General features: G+C 36.0%; 1 non-coding gene across 1 annotated transcript; it reads left to right on the forward strand.

The window, feature by feature from the left end:
- The first annotated feature begins 4,898 nt into the window (after nucleotides 1-4,898).
- LOC150093554 (U2 spliceosomal RNA) lies at nucleotides 4,899-5,097 on the forward strand. The gene has a single exon (XR_016550464.1). It is a non-coding gene; the product is annotated as a U2 spliceosomal RNA (small nuclear RNA).
- Nucleotides 5,098-14,347: the final 9,250 nt, after the last annotated feature.

A 14,347-nucleotide genomic window follows, 5' to 3' on the forward strand; every position in this document is an offset into this window, starting at 1 on the left:
GGCTGACGCCTTAGTTAAAGTTGTAGATCCCAGTAAACTATGTAATATTAACTGTTGGGACTACCCAAAACGATTATACATGTATTATACATGTATATGAAGTAACGGCAAAAGACCATAACACTAAAGATTTACTTTTGAAAGACGGAGTTATTCCTTCCCCAATTCTGTAGGTAGCTCCACAAAATTTATATACTTAAGAAAACTCCCGGCAGAAGTCACGGATAAAATGTTAACAACAGCTTTTAAAATTTACGGAACAGTTCTAAAAATCAATAGAGCCCACTTCTCCAAATACCCTACCATAGAACAGGGTGAAAAAATCAGTGTAAAATTAAATATGCAAAACACAGTTCCAATACAAGGTCATTTCGTTATGGTACAATATGAAGGAGTCACCAGGTTGTGCAGCGAATGCAGGAACGAGGGTCACGATGCAAAGGATTGTCCCAACAACCGCTGTGGGAACTGTGATACTTATGGCCACTCCCAACTAATTTGTACGACACCTTGTAAAATATGTAATGACTCATCTCACAAGAAATTTGAATGTAAAACTCTAAGTGTTCCAATATTCTTGGACAAGGAGTTTCCTCCATTAATAACAAAAGTACCCAAGAATCAGTATTGCTGACGAATCTGAAAAGCTAAATTCCTCTGAACCCTTCGCCACCACAAATGTTATCGAGGAAGTTTCACCCAATCCCACGCCTCTAAACCTGTTGAAATCACCTCTTCCAAAGAAGAGAAATCTAACTCTAGTCCTTCAATAAGTGCTCCTGAAGCGATGTGCTTACCAGATGAAGAGTGTAGCCTCCCTCTGGTAATGCTATAACAGACTTTTCCTACTTTAAGCGAAGATTCATGCGAAGCTATGGAAGAGTAATTACCCCTCTATAGCTCAACTCAGCCATTGGGTGCTATAGTCCCCCCCCCCCAATTCTACTGAACCCGCCATTATTTCCAGGAATTATACTGAAGAGTATAACTACGTCCAAGACGCTTGTAAACTCGAAGATATCCCAGCCATTCTCATGAAGAGTGACAGTAAAAACAACCTTAAGTATAAGAGCCAAAAGCTTTCTGAGAAGAAATCTCTTACCCGTGACCGATCCATGTCTCCTGTTGTTGAGATAGAAATATGTGAGCAGTCTGAATCCCAAGTCCCCAAGTCTCTCTTTCTGGTGAACTGGACGTGTCCAGTTCACCAGAGAGAGAGACCGGAAAAGTAAGAAAAACAACACAAAATCTAAGAATCAAGCCCCAGTAATGGGGCAAGCAACCCCTTTAAGTATTGCTACAATCAATATTCAAAGATTTAACAACAGTAAAAAACAACATGCTTTATCACAAGTGGGACAATCTTTTTACAAGAAACTTACATCAACCAATTAAAAACAGTTAAAAACTTTGAAAACAAATTTAATTTTAAATCATTCTGGGGTTTTGGAACCAACAAAAGCAAGGGCGTAGCTATCATTTTCAATCCTAATTTTAAAGGTAAAATTCTATTTTCTAAAAGAGATCAGGAAGGACGAATTATCATAGTCCACATCAAAGTCAACAACTACAGTATTAAATTGGTTAACATTTACGCTCCTATGGATAAATCTGATAGAAAAAACTTCTTAAAAACCTTCCTTCATACCTAGACGGGCCGTTTGAAATTATAATGGGTGGTGACTTTAATTTTGTCATGAATCTATCACAAGATAAAGTAGGAGGCGATCGCAAGCAAGGTGACTTCGGAAAACTACAATTGTCAGAATTATGCTATGAGTACAACCTTATTGATTCTTGGAATTTTCTTTACCCTGATAAAATCTGCACCACTTGGAGATCTAGCAGAGGAGTCAATACAAGGCTTGACGGACTCTATACTTCTGAAAACCTTACAGTTCTCTTGAAAGAAAACTTAGTAGACAACACAAGAAATGTGATGAAAATTTCAGACCACTCAACCGTGGTAATTACCTTTCTCTTCCCCTCTGAATCTTTCTTCGGATCAGGATATTGGAGATGCAATCCTCTACTCCTAGAAGAAGAAGACACAAAGAAAGAAATTAACCAATTAATTTCACAACAAACGGAACTCATTATCACGGATGACAAAGCGGAATGGTGGGAAAATTCAAAATTTTCCTGTAAATGCAAATTACAAGAAATCTCCAAAAAAATAAAACAGAATACGAGATCCAAAATAAAACAACTTTACAGATTTATATACCTTTTTCAACATGGAAGTAATAATATTAATATTCCCCAAATTCCACAAACCATCCAAAATTATAGAAATCAGATAATAGCCCTAGAACAAGAAGATATCAGATCTCAACTCCTTAAATCTAGAATCAAAAAAGTTTCAGCTGAGTATCAATTCACCAGGTCCTATGCTCAAATCAAAGAAGATGGGAAAAACAAAATTATACAGGAAATTATTCAAAACAATATCAGTTCTAGTAAAAAGGAACATATTATTGAGGCCTTAAAATCCTATTACTCTCAACTATACACTGCCGAAAAGGTCGATGAATCATTATGGCCCAGGCTACTACAACAGAACCTCAAAGTGCCCAATTTTCAGAAAGAATGGCTTGACAGACCATTTTCTTTATCTGAGCTAAAGTCCGCGTTGAAAACGTTCAAAAACCATTCTGCTCCAGGGTCGGACGGTCTCCCTATTGAATTCTACAAAACATTCTGGCCAAAACTCGGTCCAGCTCTCCTACAGGTGTTCGAATTCTGCATCAACAGAGGGAATTTGACTAACTCTCAAAAATCGGGAATAATCTCCCTAGTCCCCAAGAAAGGAAACCTAAAAGACATCAAAAATTGGAGGTCAATAACTTTACTAAAATCTCACTATAAAATCTTAAAATGTCTTTCCCTACGTCTGTCACAAGTCCTCCCAACCATCTTAAGTAATAACCAAGCATGTGCTGTTCCAGGAAGAGCAAGCTTTCACAACGTATTTTTTCTCCGTGACACCATATCCTATCTAAAATACAAAGAAATTCCAGCTTTACTAATCTCCTTGGACCAAAGTAAAGCCTTTGACAGAGTGTGCCATAACCTATTGTTTGAATCTCACAAAGCATGATATTGGTCCGTCACTTCTTCACACAATAAAGACCGTTTACCACGATATAAACAGCAGGCTACTCATAAATGAAACATTGTTTGACCCTATTAAAATCACAAGAGGAGTTCGGCAAGGATGTCCTCTTTCCCATGCCCTCTATGTAATTTACATCGAAATTTTGGTAAACCAAATTAGAAGTTCTCCAGAAATAAAAGGTGTCGAATTCCCACAATCAGCTGGCCCACCTCTAAAAGTTTTAATATACGCAGATGATATCAACATTCTCATAAGAAATGAAGACTCCAAAGAAAGTCTTTTACACATTATCAAAACTTTTGAATCAGCATCAGGCTCAAAAATTAATAATGAGAAAACAGCCACTCTCCCTATAGGTTTCTGGCTTGATATTAAATCTCCCATCCCTGCAATCAAAATATTAGGTTTATACTTAATATTTAATTAACACACTGGCCAACCAGGAAGAAATTTTGCACAAACTTCAGAAAACCAAGCTCAAATGGGATTCATGCATTTTAGACTTTAACGGCCGAGCACAAATTATAAAACAAATTATGATCCCTATCTTCTCGTACTATGTGACTCCTTTTACTACTACAGAGCACTAGAAAAAAATGTGAAAAAATAATCTTCAATTTCTTTTGGAAAAACAGAAAAGACAAAATCAAAAGAATTAAAATGACAAGATCAATAGAGAATGGTGGTTTTAACATACCATTATTAAAGGAACATATCACTGCAATTCGTTTAGGAGAGCTCTTTAAAACCTTAACCAACCCTCTTCACATCGCTCATGGCCTGATAAAGTACTGGCTAGGGTCAAGGTATTGCAAATCTTTTAACATCACGTATTCGGGCCCACAGGCAATTTTTCCCCCGAAGGACTACCTGGTCTTAATTAATTCCCTCAACACTATCCGACCTTTCTTGCAAGATCCAATCCTTTCTAATAAAAGATCAATATACCACAGCTTAAGAAATTTGAAGGACACAGAAAAACCAACAATTGAAGATACAACCACATGGAAAAACAATACCCTCACGTGCTTGTATTCTACTAGAAAATTGCTCAACTTCAAAATTACTCATAAGATCTTCCCAGTGAATCATCTAGTATCTAAATGGAACAGACGAGTAACTGACCAATGTTTATTCTGTGGAGAAAGCGAAACCATCGCTCATCTGTTTTTTAATTGTTTCACTGCTCAAGCGGTCTGGCGACTTGTCGGGAACAGATTTAATACTGCAATCACTCCTAACCTGGCACTCAGACTAATAGACCTACCTGCACATGTCCAAAAACCAAAGTAGACTACTCATTTTCACCATAATTGAATTCAGATTCCATATCTGGAAAATTCGTAACGTAGCATATTACAAGTGCAAAAAAGGCTTACCAGACATTATAAGAAGTTGTAGAAGCAGTATCAAGAACGTTTTGTTAATGAGACTCGAAGAGTTGGGCCCGCCGGAGTTCAGTAGACAATGGTGTGTTCCTCCATGCCTCACTTACCTATGGAACAACAAGGTAAGAATTAAAATCTAACCACTTTCTCTTTCCTTTACCCAATCTTTAACCTAATTTTCACTGTTATTTAGCCATGGAATTCTTTTTTACTATTTGTCTCAATATAGCCAAGGAGTTAACTAGTATATGTTTTAGCTCTTAAGTTGTAAATTGACCAAATGTAATCTTAGGTTGCACACTTCTCGCACTTCAAGTTTACACTGAACCTAGAGTTCAACTCTAATACAGAAATGATGACTGGGTAACACCTCACTACTGTGAATGGTACTAGTCTGATCTCGGCCTTTTGGCTAAGATCAAAGTGTAGTATCTGTGATTTTTCAGTTCGTATCAGCTTTGCTATCTGTGTGGGTCCCTATGGGAACCAAGATATTTTAAAGCTGAGGGACTAATAGAAAGTGTAGTACCTGTTATTTAACAGTCTCTACAGGTCCTTTAGGACCAAAACCCCGGACTGGGGCAAAGATAAACTCTATTTTATTTCAGAGGTGATAGAAATTCTCGCATTGCAACTGGTCTTCCAGCTTGTAACTTTTACCCCCTCTGCACAATACGTGTTAGAGGATATAGCCGGCAGGCTCCACCCGCAACGAAGACCAGTGGTGGCCGTGTGATCTACACAGTTAGGGCCAAAGGTTTACAGTAGCTCAGACCAAGTGAGACTTCATCATATCCCACCGTAACATTTACAGTACCACCGTCTATCTATTATAAGGTTGGACTGCCCTATACACTGCTCCAAATTTGTAGTTGCTGTCTTCTATATAAAGCAGTTAAAACTATATATTAGGTAGGATCTGTTATACAGTATTATATCTTTATTGCTGCAGGACTAAAGCTTAATTATATATTATGTTGCGTCTGTTCTTACAGAAAAACACAAAATGACAAAACTTGATATTGATAGAGATTTAACTATCAGATATCAGGTACACCCTTAAAAAAGCAGTTCAGCCTGAATCCATCGCTGATGCTTTAGTGGATATCGTAGATGATAGCAGTATCAAGAACATAAACTGCTGGGATTACCAGAAAGAACTTTATGAAATCACCACAAACAATTACAAAGCCAAAGATAATCTCTTAGTAACACCAACAGTGCTTGAAAATGAAAAGTTCTTTCCCATTACCATTGGTGGTGGAGGCCTTAAAATTGTTTACTTAAGAAAACTCCCAGCAGAAATAGATGACCTAACTTTAAAGACAACTTTCCAAGAATTCGGCCAAGTCCTAACTGTGGTCTGTAGTAATTTTACAAAGTATCCCACAATTGAGCAGGGAGATATAATATACATTAAAATTATCATGAAGAAGCCAATTCCTAATTTTGTTACAATCAAGGGTTGCTCTCTATAATGGTCAACTATTCCAGAATGACAAGACTTTGCAGTAGGTGCCAACAGAACGGCCACTCTGCAAAGGATTGTCCGATGAACAAATGTGGCAACTGTGCTATAATTGGTCATTCACAACTTTGTTGTTCTGAACCTTGAAGTCAATGTGGAGATCTTACACACAGGAAATTTCAGTGTCAAATGGCCAAAAAGTTTCCAGTCTCTTTAGTGGAATTTCCACCTCTTCCCTCTACTAAGAGTAATATAATCAAAGAAGTGAAAGGTAAAAATAACTCTTCTTCCAATAATGAAAAGGTGATCACAGATACACAAGTGAAACCAAAAGTGTTAAACCTGGAAAAAGCCAAAGAATCCATCTCGTGTACATCTAAAGTAACTGTCATAGAGCCCTTACAGACGATAACAGAGGAAGTCGCAATCCTAAAAGAAGAGGAAAAATGTTCAGGACACAAAAGAAATTTATCTCCTTTGTCTTCCCTTTCAGAAAACAAAAATAAAGAAATTAAAGTTTCTATCTCGACTAATAAAAAGAAAGCTGAAGAAACCCAAGACAAAATTCTTGCAACACAAGAAATCCAACAAAAAACAACAACGGTTCCCTCTCCATGTTACACAACAAACAATTAGTACTCAGACAGTGAAGAATCCTCAAGTGATGAAGGAATGGAAACTGATCTTAAGATAGAAACTACAGAAATCAAAGATAATTCACAAGATTTAACGAAAAATATTCCTACAAACTCAACTCACCAAGAGGCTATGTCATTGGAAAATTACCAAAAATCACTAGGACTCATAAACTGGCAAAAGGCAGATAACACTTCTCCAAAAGTTTCCTGTTTGAATAAGAATCCATAAATGGACAAATACTTCTCCCTACTAGAAAAAATCTATAATGATCAAATAGTCTCTCGCGCTACTGTTGTAGCAGATGAAGAGGACAGTTTCAATGTACTCCAATTTCTCTACGTCGAATTAACAAACCTCATTGGCACATCAAATATCAGAGGTAGACAATATAACGAGAACATTCCCATTCCCTTCAACACGTCATGTCTGCCTAGAAATAGAAATAGTCTGTGTTCCATGAAATAGAGATTTTCATGGAACACATCAAAAAATTCAGTGATACATCTCAACTAAATAGAATTCTCAAATACCAGTCCATGTTTGAAGATTTGCTCTTCAAAGCTAAATCAGCATTAACAAACTTCAATAAAGATTTATATTTAATGGAAATTCAAGATGAATCGGATCAATCAAACAATATTGTAAACCCCACCCTTAAAAGGATAAGACCCAAAATCAGTGAATATAACAGTTCCACATCACCGGGTCGCTCCAAAAAGAAAAACGATAAGAAAACAAAATCCTAATTCTTTCTCCTCCCACATCATGTAAAACTAAATTTATATCTCTGTCGCCTTGAGGGGACACTATTAGTGCCCTCCCCTGGATGATAGATTAAAAGGTAGATATATCTCTAACTTATTTTCTTTTAACTGAAATGGGTAAGATAATCAATGACGTTATATTCTGAGATTGTCTCCTATTAAAGTATCTATTTAAATTTTATTCCGGAGTTTAAATTGTATATATTCTAAAGTTACATTGCAAACTTATGGAGATATTTTTCATTTCTCACCAACCCCTTAAAATGCAGGTTTAATCAAAATTTATTTATAACTATATTGGTTGTATATAAAGTTTACCCTTGTAATTAGAGCTCTTTAGCTCTATAACAGAAATGATGACTGGATAACACCACACTAAAGTGATCGGTACTAGTCTGTCTATTCTTAGTCAGATTTACCTTTAAAAAAGCAATTAAGCCAGAAGATCTTGCAGATGCTACTCTCAAGGTAATAGATGTTAACAAGATTCAGAATATAAACTGCTGGGATTACCAGAAAGGCTTGTACGAGATTACTCGCGACCAAAATTCAAAAGACAAGTTATTAAATCAAGGCGTTCTCCTAGAAGGGGAAAAATTTATACCTATTTCAATACGCAGTAACATCAGATTCATTTACTTGCGGAAACTTCCTGCAGAGATAACAGATGACATCCTAAAATCCTCGTTTGCTAAATACGGAAATGTTCTTGATGTGAAAAGACCAACATTTAAAAAATACCCGAGTATTGAACAAGGTGACAAAATCTACGTTAAATTTGAGATGAAGGAAACAGTCCCAAACTTCATTGATACAGAGGATATCTTATGGCCAGCTATAATGGAATGACGAAACTTTACAGCAGATGTAAAAAAGATGGTCACACAGCAAAAGACTGCCCGTCCAATATATGTGGAAATTGTAAAACTGTTGGCTACTCACAGTTAACCTGTAAGGAACCATGTCAAAATTGTAAGGATCCTTCACAAGAAATATCAATGTACAAATCCTTCACCAGCATATCTTTCTAAGGATGCATTCCCGACTTTAGAAGAATCACACAAAAAAGTTGATAAGCTATCACCTCATATAGAAGACTCAAACAAAAAAGTTGATAAACAAACACCTCACGTCCTAAAAGACAATCCAAATGTCTTAGACAAAGACAATGTAAAGTCTATTCCCACAACATCATTCCAGGTTGAGACCTATACCTTAGAAGATGACCAAATCCTCTTCCCTTCGTTAGATAACGTCTCAACAAACATACTATCGTCTAACTTCAGTGATGAAGCGTCTCTTTTGTCTGAGTCCATGGATTTAGAGATCTCCTCCTTAAACTCAGAACCATCTCAAAAAGAACCGATTTCTCGCCATAAAGAGTTTAATGTTGACAAGACTTTAAAGAAACTACAAGGTAGTCAGGACCCAGATCTTCTTGCGGTTTTAGAACAAGGTAATAAAATTGAAAAGTTACGGCGAGCCCTTCAGGACGAGGATCAAGCCAACTTAACAACACAAACGTTCGAAGAACCAGAAGGTATTCCTACTTGTAATCATGACAAAGTCTGTTTAGATAAAAATCCGGTAGTTACATTGGAAAATGTAGATCAGCACGCAACCGGAAATCCAGGCCCGAAAAGATCAAGATCCAGTTCCAGAAGTGATGACTCTGACAAGTCACATGATTTTGATCACAAAAATAAAAAAATCAGTAAAAAATAAAAACCCAAGTATCTAGTCATCAACAATGAAGAAGCCAATCATATTGAAAATAGTCATTCTTAATATCCAAGGATTTAATAATAAAAAACAAAACAAAATTGGTTAAATAAATACATGATGCATCACAATTGGGACATAATTTTTCTTCAAGAGAGCTACATAGATCAACTAAAGCCCGTTAAAAATATTGAAAATCAGTATTCATTTAAATCGTTTTGGAGTTTCGGGTGTAACCGAAGAAGAGGAGTAGCCATCATTTTTAACTCTAATTTTAAGGGACAAATCCTTTACTCTAGAAGAGAAGACGGCAGAATTATATCCGTTAACATTAAAATCAATAATCAAAGTATTAAACTAGTTAATTAATATTTATGCCCCTATAGATAAAGCTTTAAGAAAAACCTTAAAAAACCTATCTCCATGTTTAGACGGTACTTTCGAGATCATTCTTCGTGGAGACTTCAACTTTGTTGTGGATATTGTCCAAGACAAAAGAGGAGACCCCAATCAAGGCGATGTCTGTAAACACCAGTTATCAGAGCTGTGCTATGAATATAATCTATCAGACAGTTGGAATATTCTCCATCCAGGAGAAAAATGCACCACTTGGAAATCCAGCAGAGATGTCAATACCAGATTAGATCATCTGTATATATCACAAAACCTAATAAATTCTTTAAAACAAAATAATGTTGACTGCATGAGCAACTCAATGAAGATTTCAGATCATGCTGCAGTCGTAATAACTTTACATTTTCCCTCCCAGAATTCTTTTGGATCCGGATATTGGCGATGTAATCCAACACTACTTGAAAATGAAGACATTAAAAAAGAAATAATCATTTACTCAGCGAACAAACTAAGGAAATTAATACAGAAAATAAAGCTTTGTGGTGGGACAACCTCAAAGAAACATGTAAATCCAAACTTCAAATCTCTCAGCTGAAATAAAACAAAACACCAAGAAAAAAATAAGTTATTTATTTCAACTAATCCGCATATTTCAACAAGGTAGCAATAATAAAAATATCTCACAGATCCAACAAACTATCCAAAATTACCTAAACCAAATAATATCTTTAGAACAGGATGATATAAATACACAAGCTATCAAAGCTAGAATCAAGAACGTTACAGCAGAAAACCAATTTTCAAGATCATTCTTCACAAATAAAAGATAACCGGAAAAATAAAAATATTGAAGAAATAAAATATACGAACAAGACCTCCTGCAATAAAGAGCATATCTTTAATGCCCTCCAATCATTCTATACTCAGCATAACCAGTCAATGAATCTCTACGGCCTAGCCTTTTAAACCACAATTTAACTATATCAGATTCCCAGAAAGAATTTATCGAAAGACCTATCACACTTTTAGAATTAAAGACAGCAATGAAATCCTTTAGAAATCATTCAGCGCCTGGATTTGACGGTCTACCCATTGAGTTCTACAAGAAATTTTGGTCAATACTAGATTCAGCACTCCTCCTTGTTATCAACTACTACATTAAGAAAGGAAACCTTACAGAATCACAAAAAATTGGAATAATCTCACTAATCCCCAAAAAAAGGGAATTTAAAAGAAGTTGAGAATTGGAGACCAATCGCCTTACTCAACACAGACTATAAGATTCTGTCAAAATGCCTCTCCATTCGATTCTCCCAAATCTTACCCACTATTATAAGAAATAGTCAAACTTGCTCAATTCCTGGTAGGGAATTGACCCACAATATTTTCTTTCTAAGAGATGTAATTTCTTATTTGAAATACAAAGAATTACCTGCTACTTTAATTTCTCTAGATCAAAGTAAAGCCTTTGATCGAGTATGTCATAAGCTATTATTTCAAACCCTTTCCAAACATTCCCGGGATAGGCCATCATCTCCTTCACCTGCTAAAAACTATCTATTACGACATCCATAGTAGAATCTTAATTAATGAGGCCTTCTCAGCCCCAATTAAAATCACAAGAGGGGTACGGCAAGGGTGTCCGCTATCCCCGTTCCTCTATGTAGTTTACACTGAAATCCTGGCAAATCAGATTAGGGAAAATTCAGATATTAAAGGCGTCCAGCTACCATAACCAGCTGGCCCTCCACTCAAAGTTTTACTCTATGCTGAAGATATCAACATCCTTATACGGAATGAGAAATCCAAAGAGGGTCTTTCATACTCTATAAAATTGTTTGAACAAGCATCAGGATGCAAAATCAACAAAGAAAAAACAACCTCACTACCTACAGGTTATTGGCCCGAAATTAAACCTCCTATTTCCACAGTTAAAATCTTTGGAGTTACTTTTAATAATGAAAATACACTGGTTAATCATGTAGAAATTCTTGACAAACTTAGGAAAATTAAGCTCAAGTGGGATTCATGCATATTAGATTTCACAGGAAGAGCTCATATTATAAAGCAACTTATGATCCCAATTATCACTTAGTATGCCACTCCTTTTACTTTCAAAAAGCAATTCATAAAACTGCGAAAAAATAATTTTCAGTTTTCTATGGAAAAACAAGAGGGATGAAGTCAACAGAAATGACCAGACCAATAGATAACAGCGGTTTCAACTTACCATTGTTAGCAGAATACATAACTGCAATCCGCTTAGAAGAGCTCTCCAAAACTTTAAAAAATCCACTTCATATCTCCCATGGCCTGACTAAATATTGGTTGGGAACAAGATTTTGCAAAATTTTCAACATCTCGTATTCAGGCCCACAAGCAATCTTTCCTCCTAAGGAATACCAAGATATTATAAGTTCCTTCAAACTTTCCTGCAAGTACCAACCATCGTTTCTATTAAAACAAATAACAATATACCAGATTTTAAGTAATTTAAAGGATACAGAAAAACTATCCGATGAAGATATAATCTCATGGAAAAACAACACCCTCAACTTTTTGTACGCTACCCGGAAATCGCTGAACTTCGAAATCATTCATAAGATTCTTCCTCTAAATTATAGAGTATCCAAATGGCACAAATCGGTAGTCGACCAATGCGCCTTCTGCCTCGAAAGTGAAACTATCTCTCAGCTCTTTTATTCCTGTTTTACTGCTCAAGCCTGGTGGGAGAAAGATTTACTATCACAGTCTCTTCCAACCTAGCTCTCAGACTTATCGATTTACCTCAAAACATGCCAAAAAATCAATGCAAATTACTCCTCTACACCATAATAGAATTCAGATACCACATATGGAAAATCCATAACATGGCATATTTCAACAAGTGTAAAAAGGGTTTGCCTGAAATTATCAGAAGTTGTAGAACCATCACTGGGAACTTCTTAACCATGAAACTTGAAGAGTTGGGTCCGACTGAATTCAGTAGACAATGGTGTGTTCCTCCACTCTTGTCTTATTTATGGTGGTTTACTTGGTATAGTAAGGAGAAAAGACAACTCTCTGAGACCAAGTAAAACCGCTACACAAGCCCCCCCCCGTAACAGTTATCAGTACTACTGCCTTCTATATAAAGTAGTCCTGTCCAACACAGTTAAATAAATTACATTGTCTAAGATCGCACTGTAAGGTTCACATTCAAAAAGGCTGCTAAGCCTGAAGACCTGACTGAAGCCATAGTCAAAGTAGTAGATCCCAACAAATTATGTAATATAAACTGCTGGGATTACCCAAAAGGTTTATATGAGGTAACCACAAAAGATCTCTATATTAAATATATTTTATTGCAAGGAGTTCTCATAGAAGAAGAAAAGTTCCTACCCATCTCTATAAGCAGTTCTGTCAAAATTATATACCTTAGAAAACTTCCCACTGAAATCACAGATGACATACTAAAATCATCTTTTAACGAATATGGAAGTCAAGCAGATTAATAGAGCTCACTTTCAAAAATACCCAAACATCAAGCAGGGAGATAAAATCAGTTTGAAATTAGATATGAAAAAAACCAGTCCCTAACTTTGTACTTATAAAAGGCCACTATGTTATGGTAAACTACATCCGTATAACCAAGTTATGTAGCAAACAAAAATGAAGGCCACACAGCAAAAGATTGTCCTACTAACCGCTGTGGAAACTGATATATACGGTCACTCCCAGCTCACGCACTGCAGCATGTAAGCAATGCAATGAGGCAACACATAGGATATTTCAATGTGTCCCACCAAAACCTCTAACAGTGTCTTATGAAGAGTTCCCTACTCTACCAGAGAAAAAACCTAATGACAAATCCGAAGTCCAAAATCCTCTTAGCCCTATTATCAACAAAAAAAGGCATTGACGAAGATAAAGTGAATATAACTCACAATTCCTCTCCTCCTGTTCCTGAAGTTAACACGCTTTCTAATAAAAAGAAAACACCTCTCAATCCTCCAACAATAACTGGCGAAGCTACCTCCCTTTCAGCCGATGAACAAAGCCTCCCGCCTTCTGATAACGCTCAAATAGCCAGTTCAAGTTCTGATATAAATGAAAAAGATGAAAACTTGAATGAAGATATGGAAGTGGAAACCTCTATCACAGTCCCAGAAGTAGTACAAATAGAAAATAAAACTAATCTTCAGGTAGAGTATGTGGAACCTACCTTACTAGAACTACAAGACGATAAAGAGTATAAGGATATATCAGATATGTCTGACCAACTACATGATCTAACTCAATCGCTTGAGGAGGATTTGTACAATATTATGTATAATAAAAAAGAAGAAACAGAAGACAAACCTCTCCTAGAATATGATCTTCCTAAGACGTTATCCGTTCATATTGTAGATTGCTATGCAGCCGGAAATCAAGGCTCCAAAATGCCAAGATCAAGTTCTGAAAGTCTAGTTTCTTCTGAGTCACCAGAAAGGGAACGTAAAAACAACAACAAAAAAAAATAAAAAATCTAAAACTAAAGTTACTAACAAGCTCCAATAACGGAACGATCAACCCTTTTGAAAATAGATACCATCAACATATAAGGATTCAATCACATTAGAAAACAACACTGGTTACATAACAATATGATCTACCATAACCTGGACATAATCTTCCTACAGGAGACTTACATCAGCCAACTAAAAATCGTTAAAAACTTTGAAAACACATTTAATCTTAAATCCTTCTGTAGTTTTGGAACAAACAGAAGCAAGGGTGTAGCTCTCGTATTCAATCCTAATTTTAAAGGGAAAATTCTATTCTCAAAAAGAGATCACGAAGGAAGAATTATTGTAGCCAACATCAAAATAAATAATAACAATATCAAATTAGTTAATATTTATGCTCCTCCTGA

The sequence above is a fragment of the Typopeltis vanoorti genome, chromosome 24, assembly GCF_054136105.1.
Source record: "Typopeltis vanoorti isolate ZY-2024b chromosome 24, IOZ_Tvanoo_1.0, whole genome shotgun sequence".
NCBI classification, from domain to species: domain Eukaryota; kingdom Metazoa; phylum Arthropoda; class Arachnida; order Uropygi; family Thelyphonidae; genus Typopeltis; species Typopeltis vanoorti.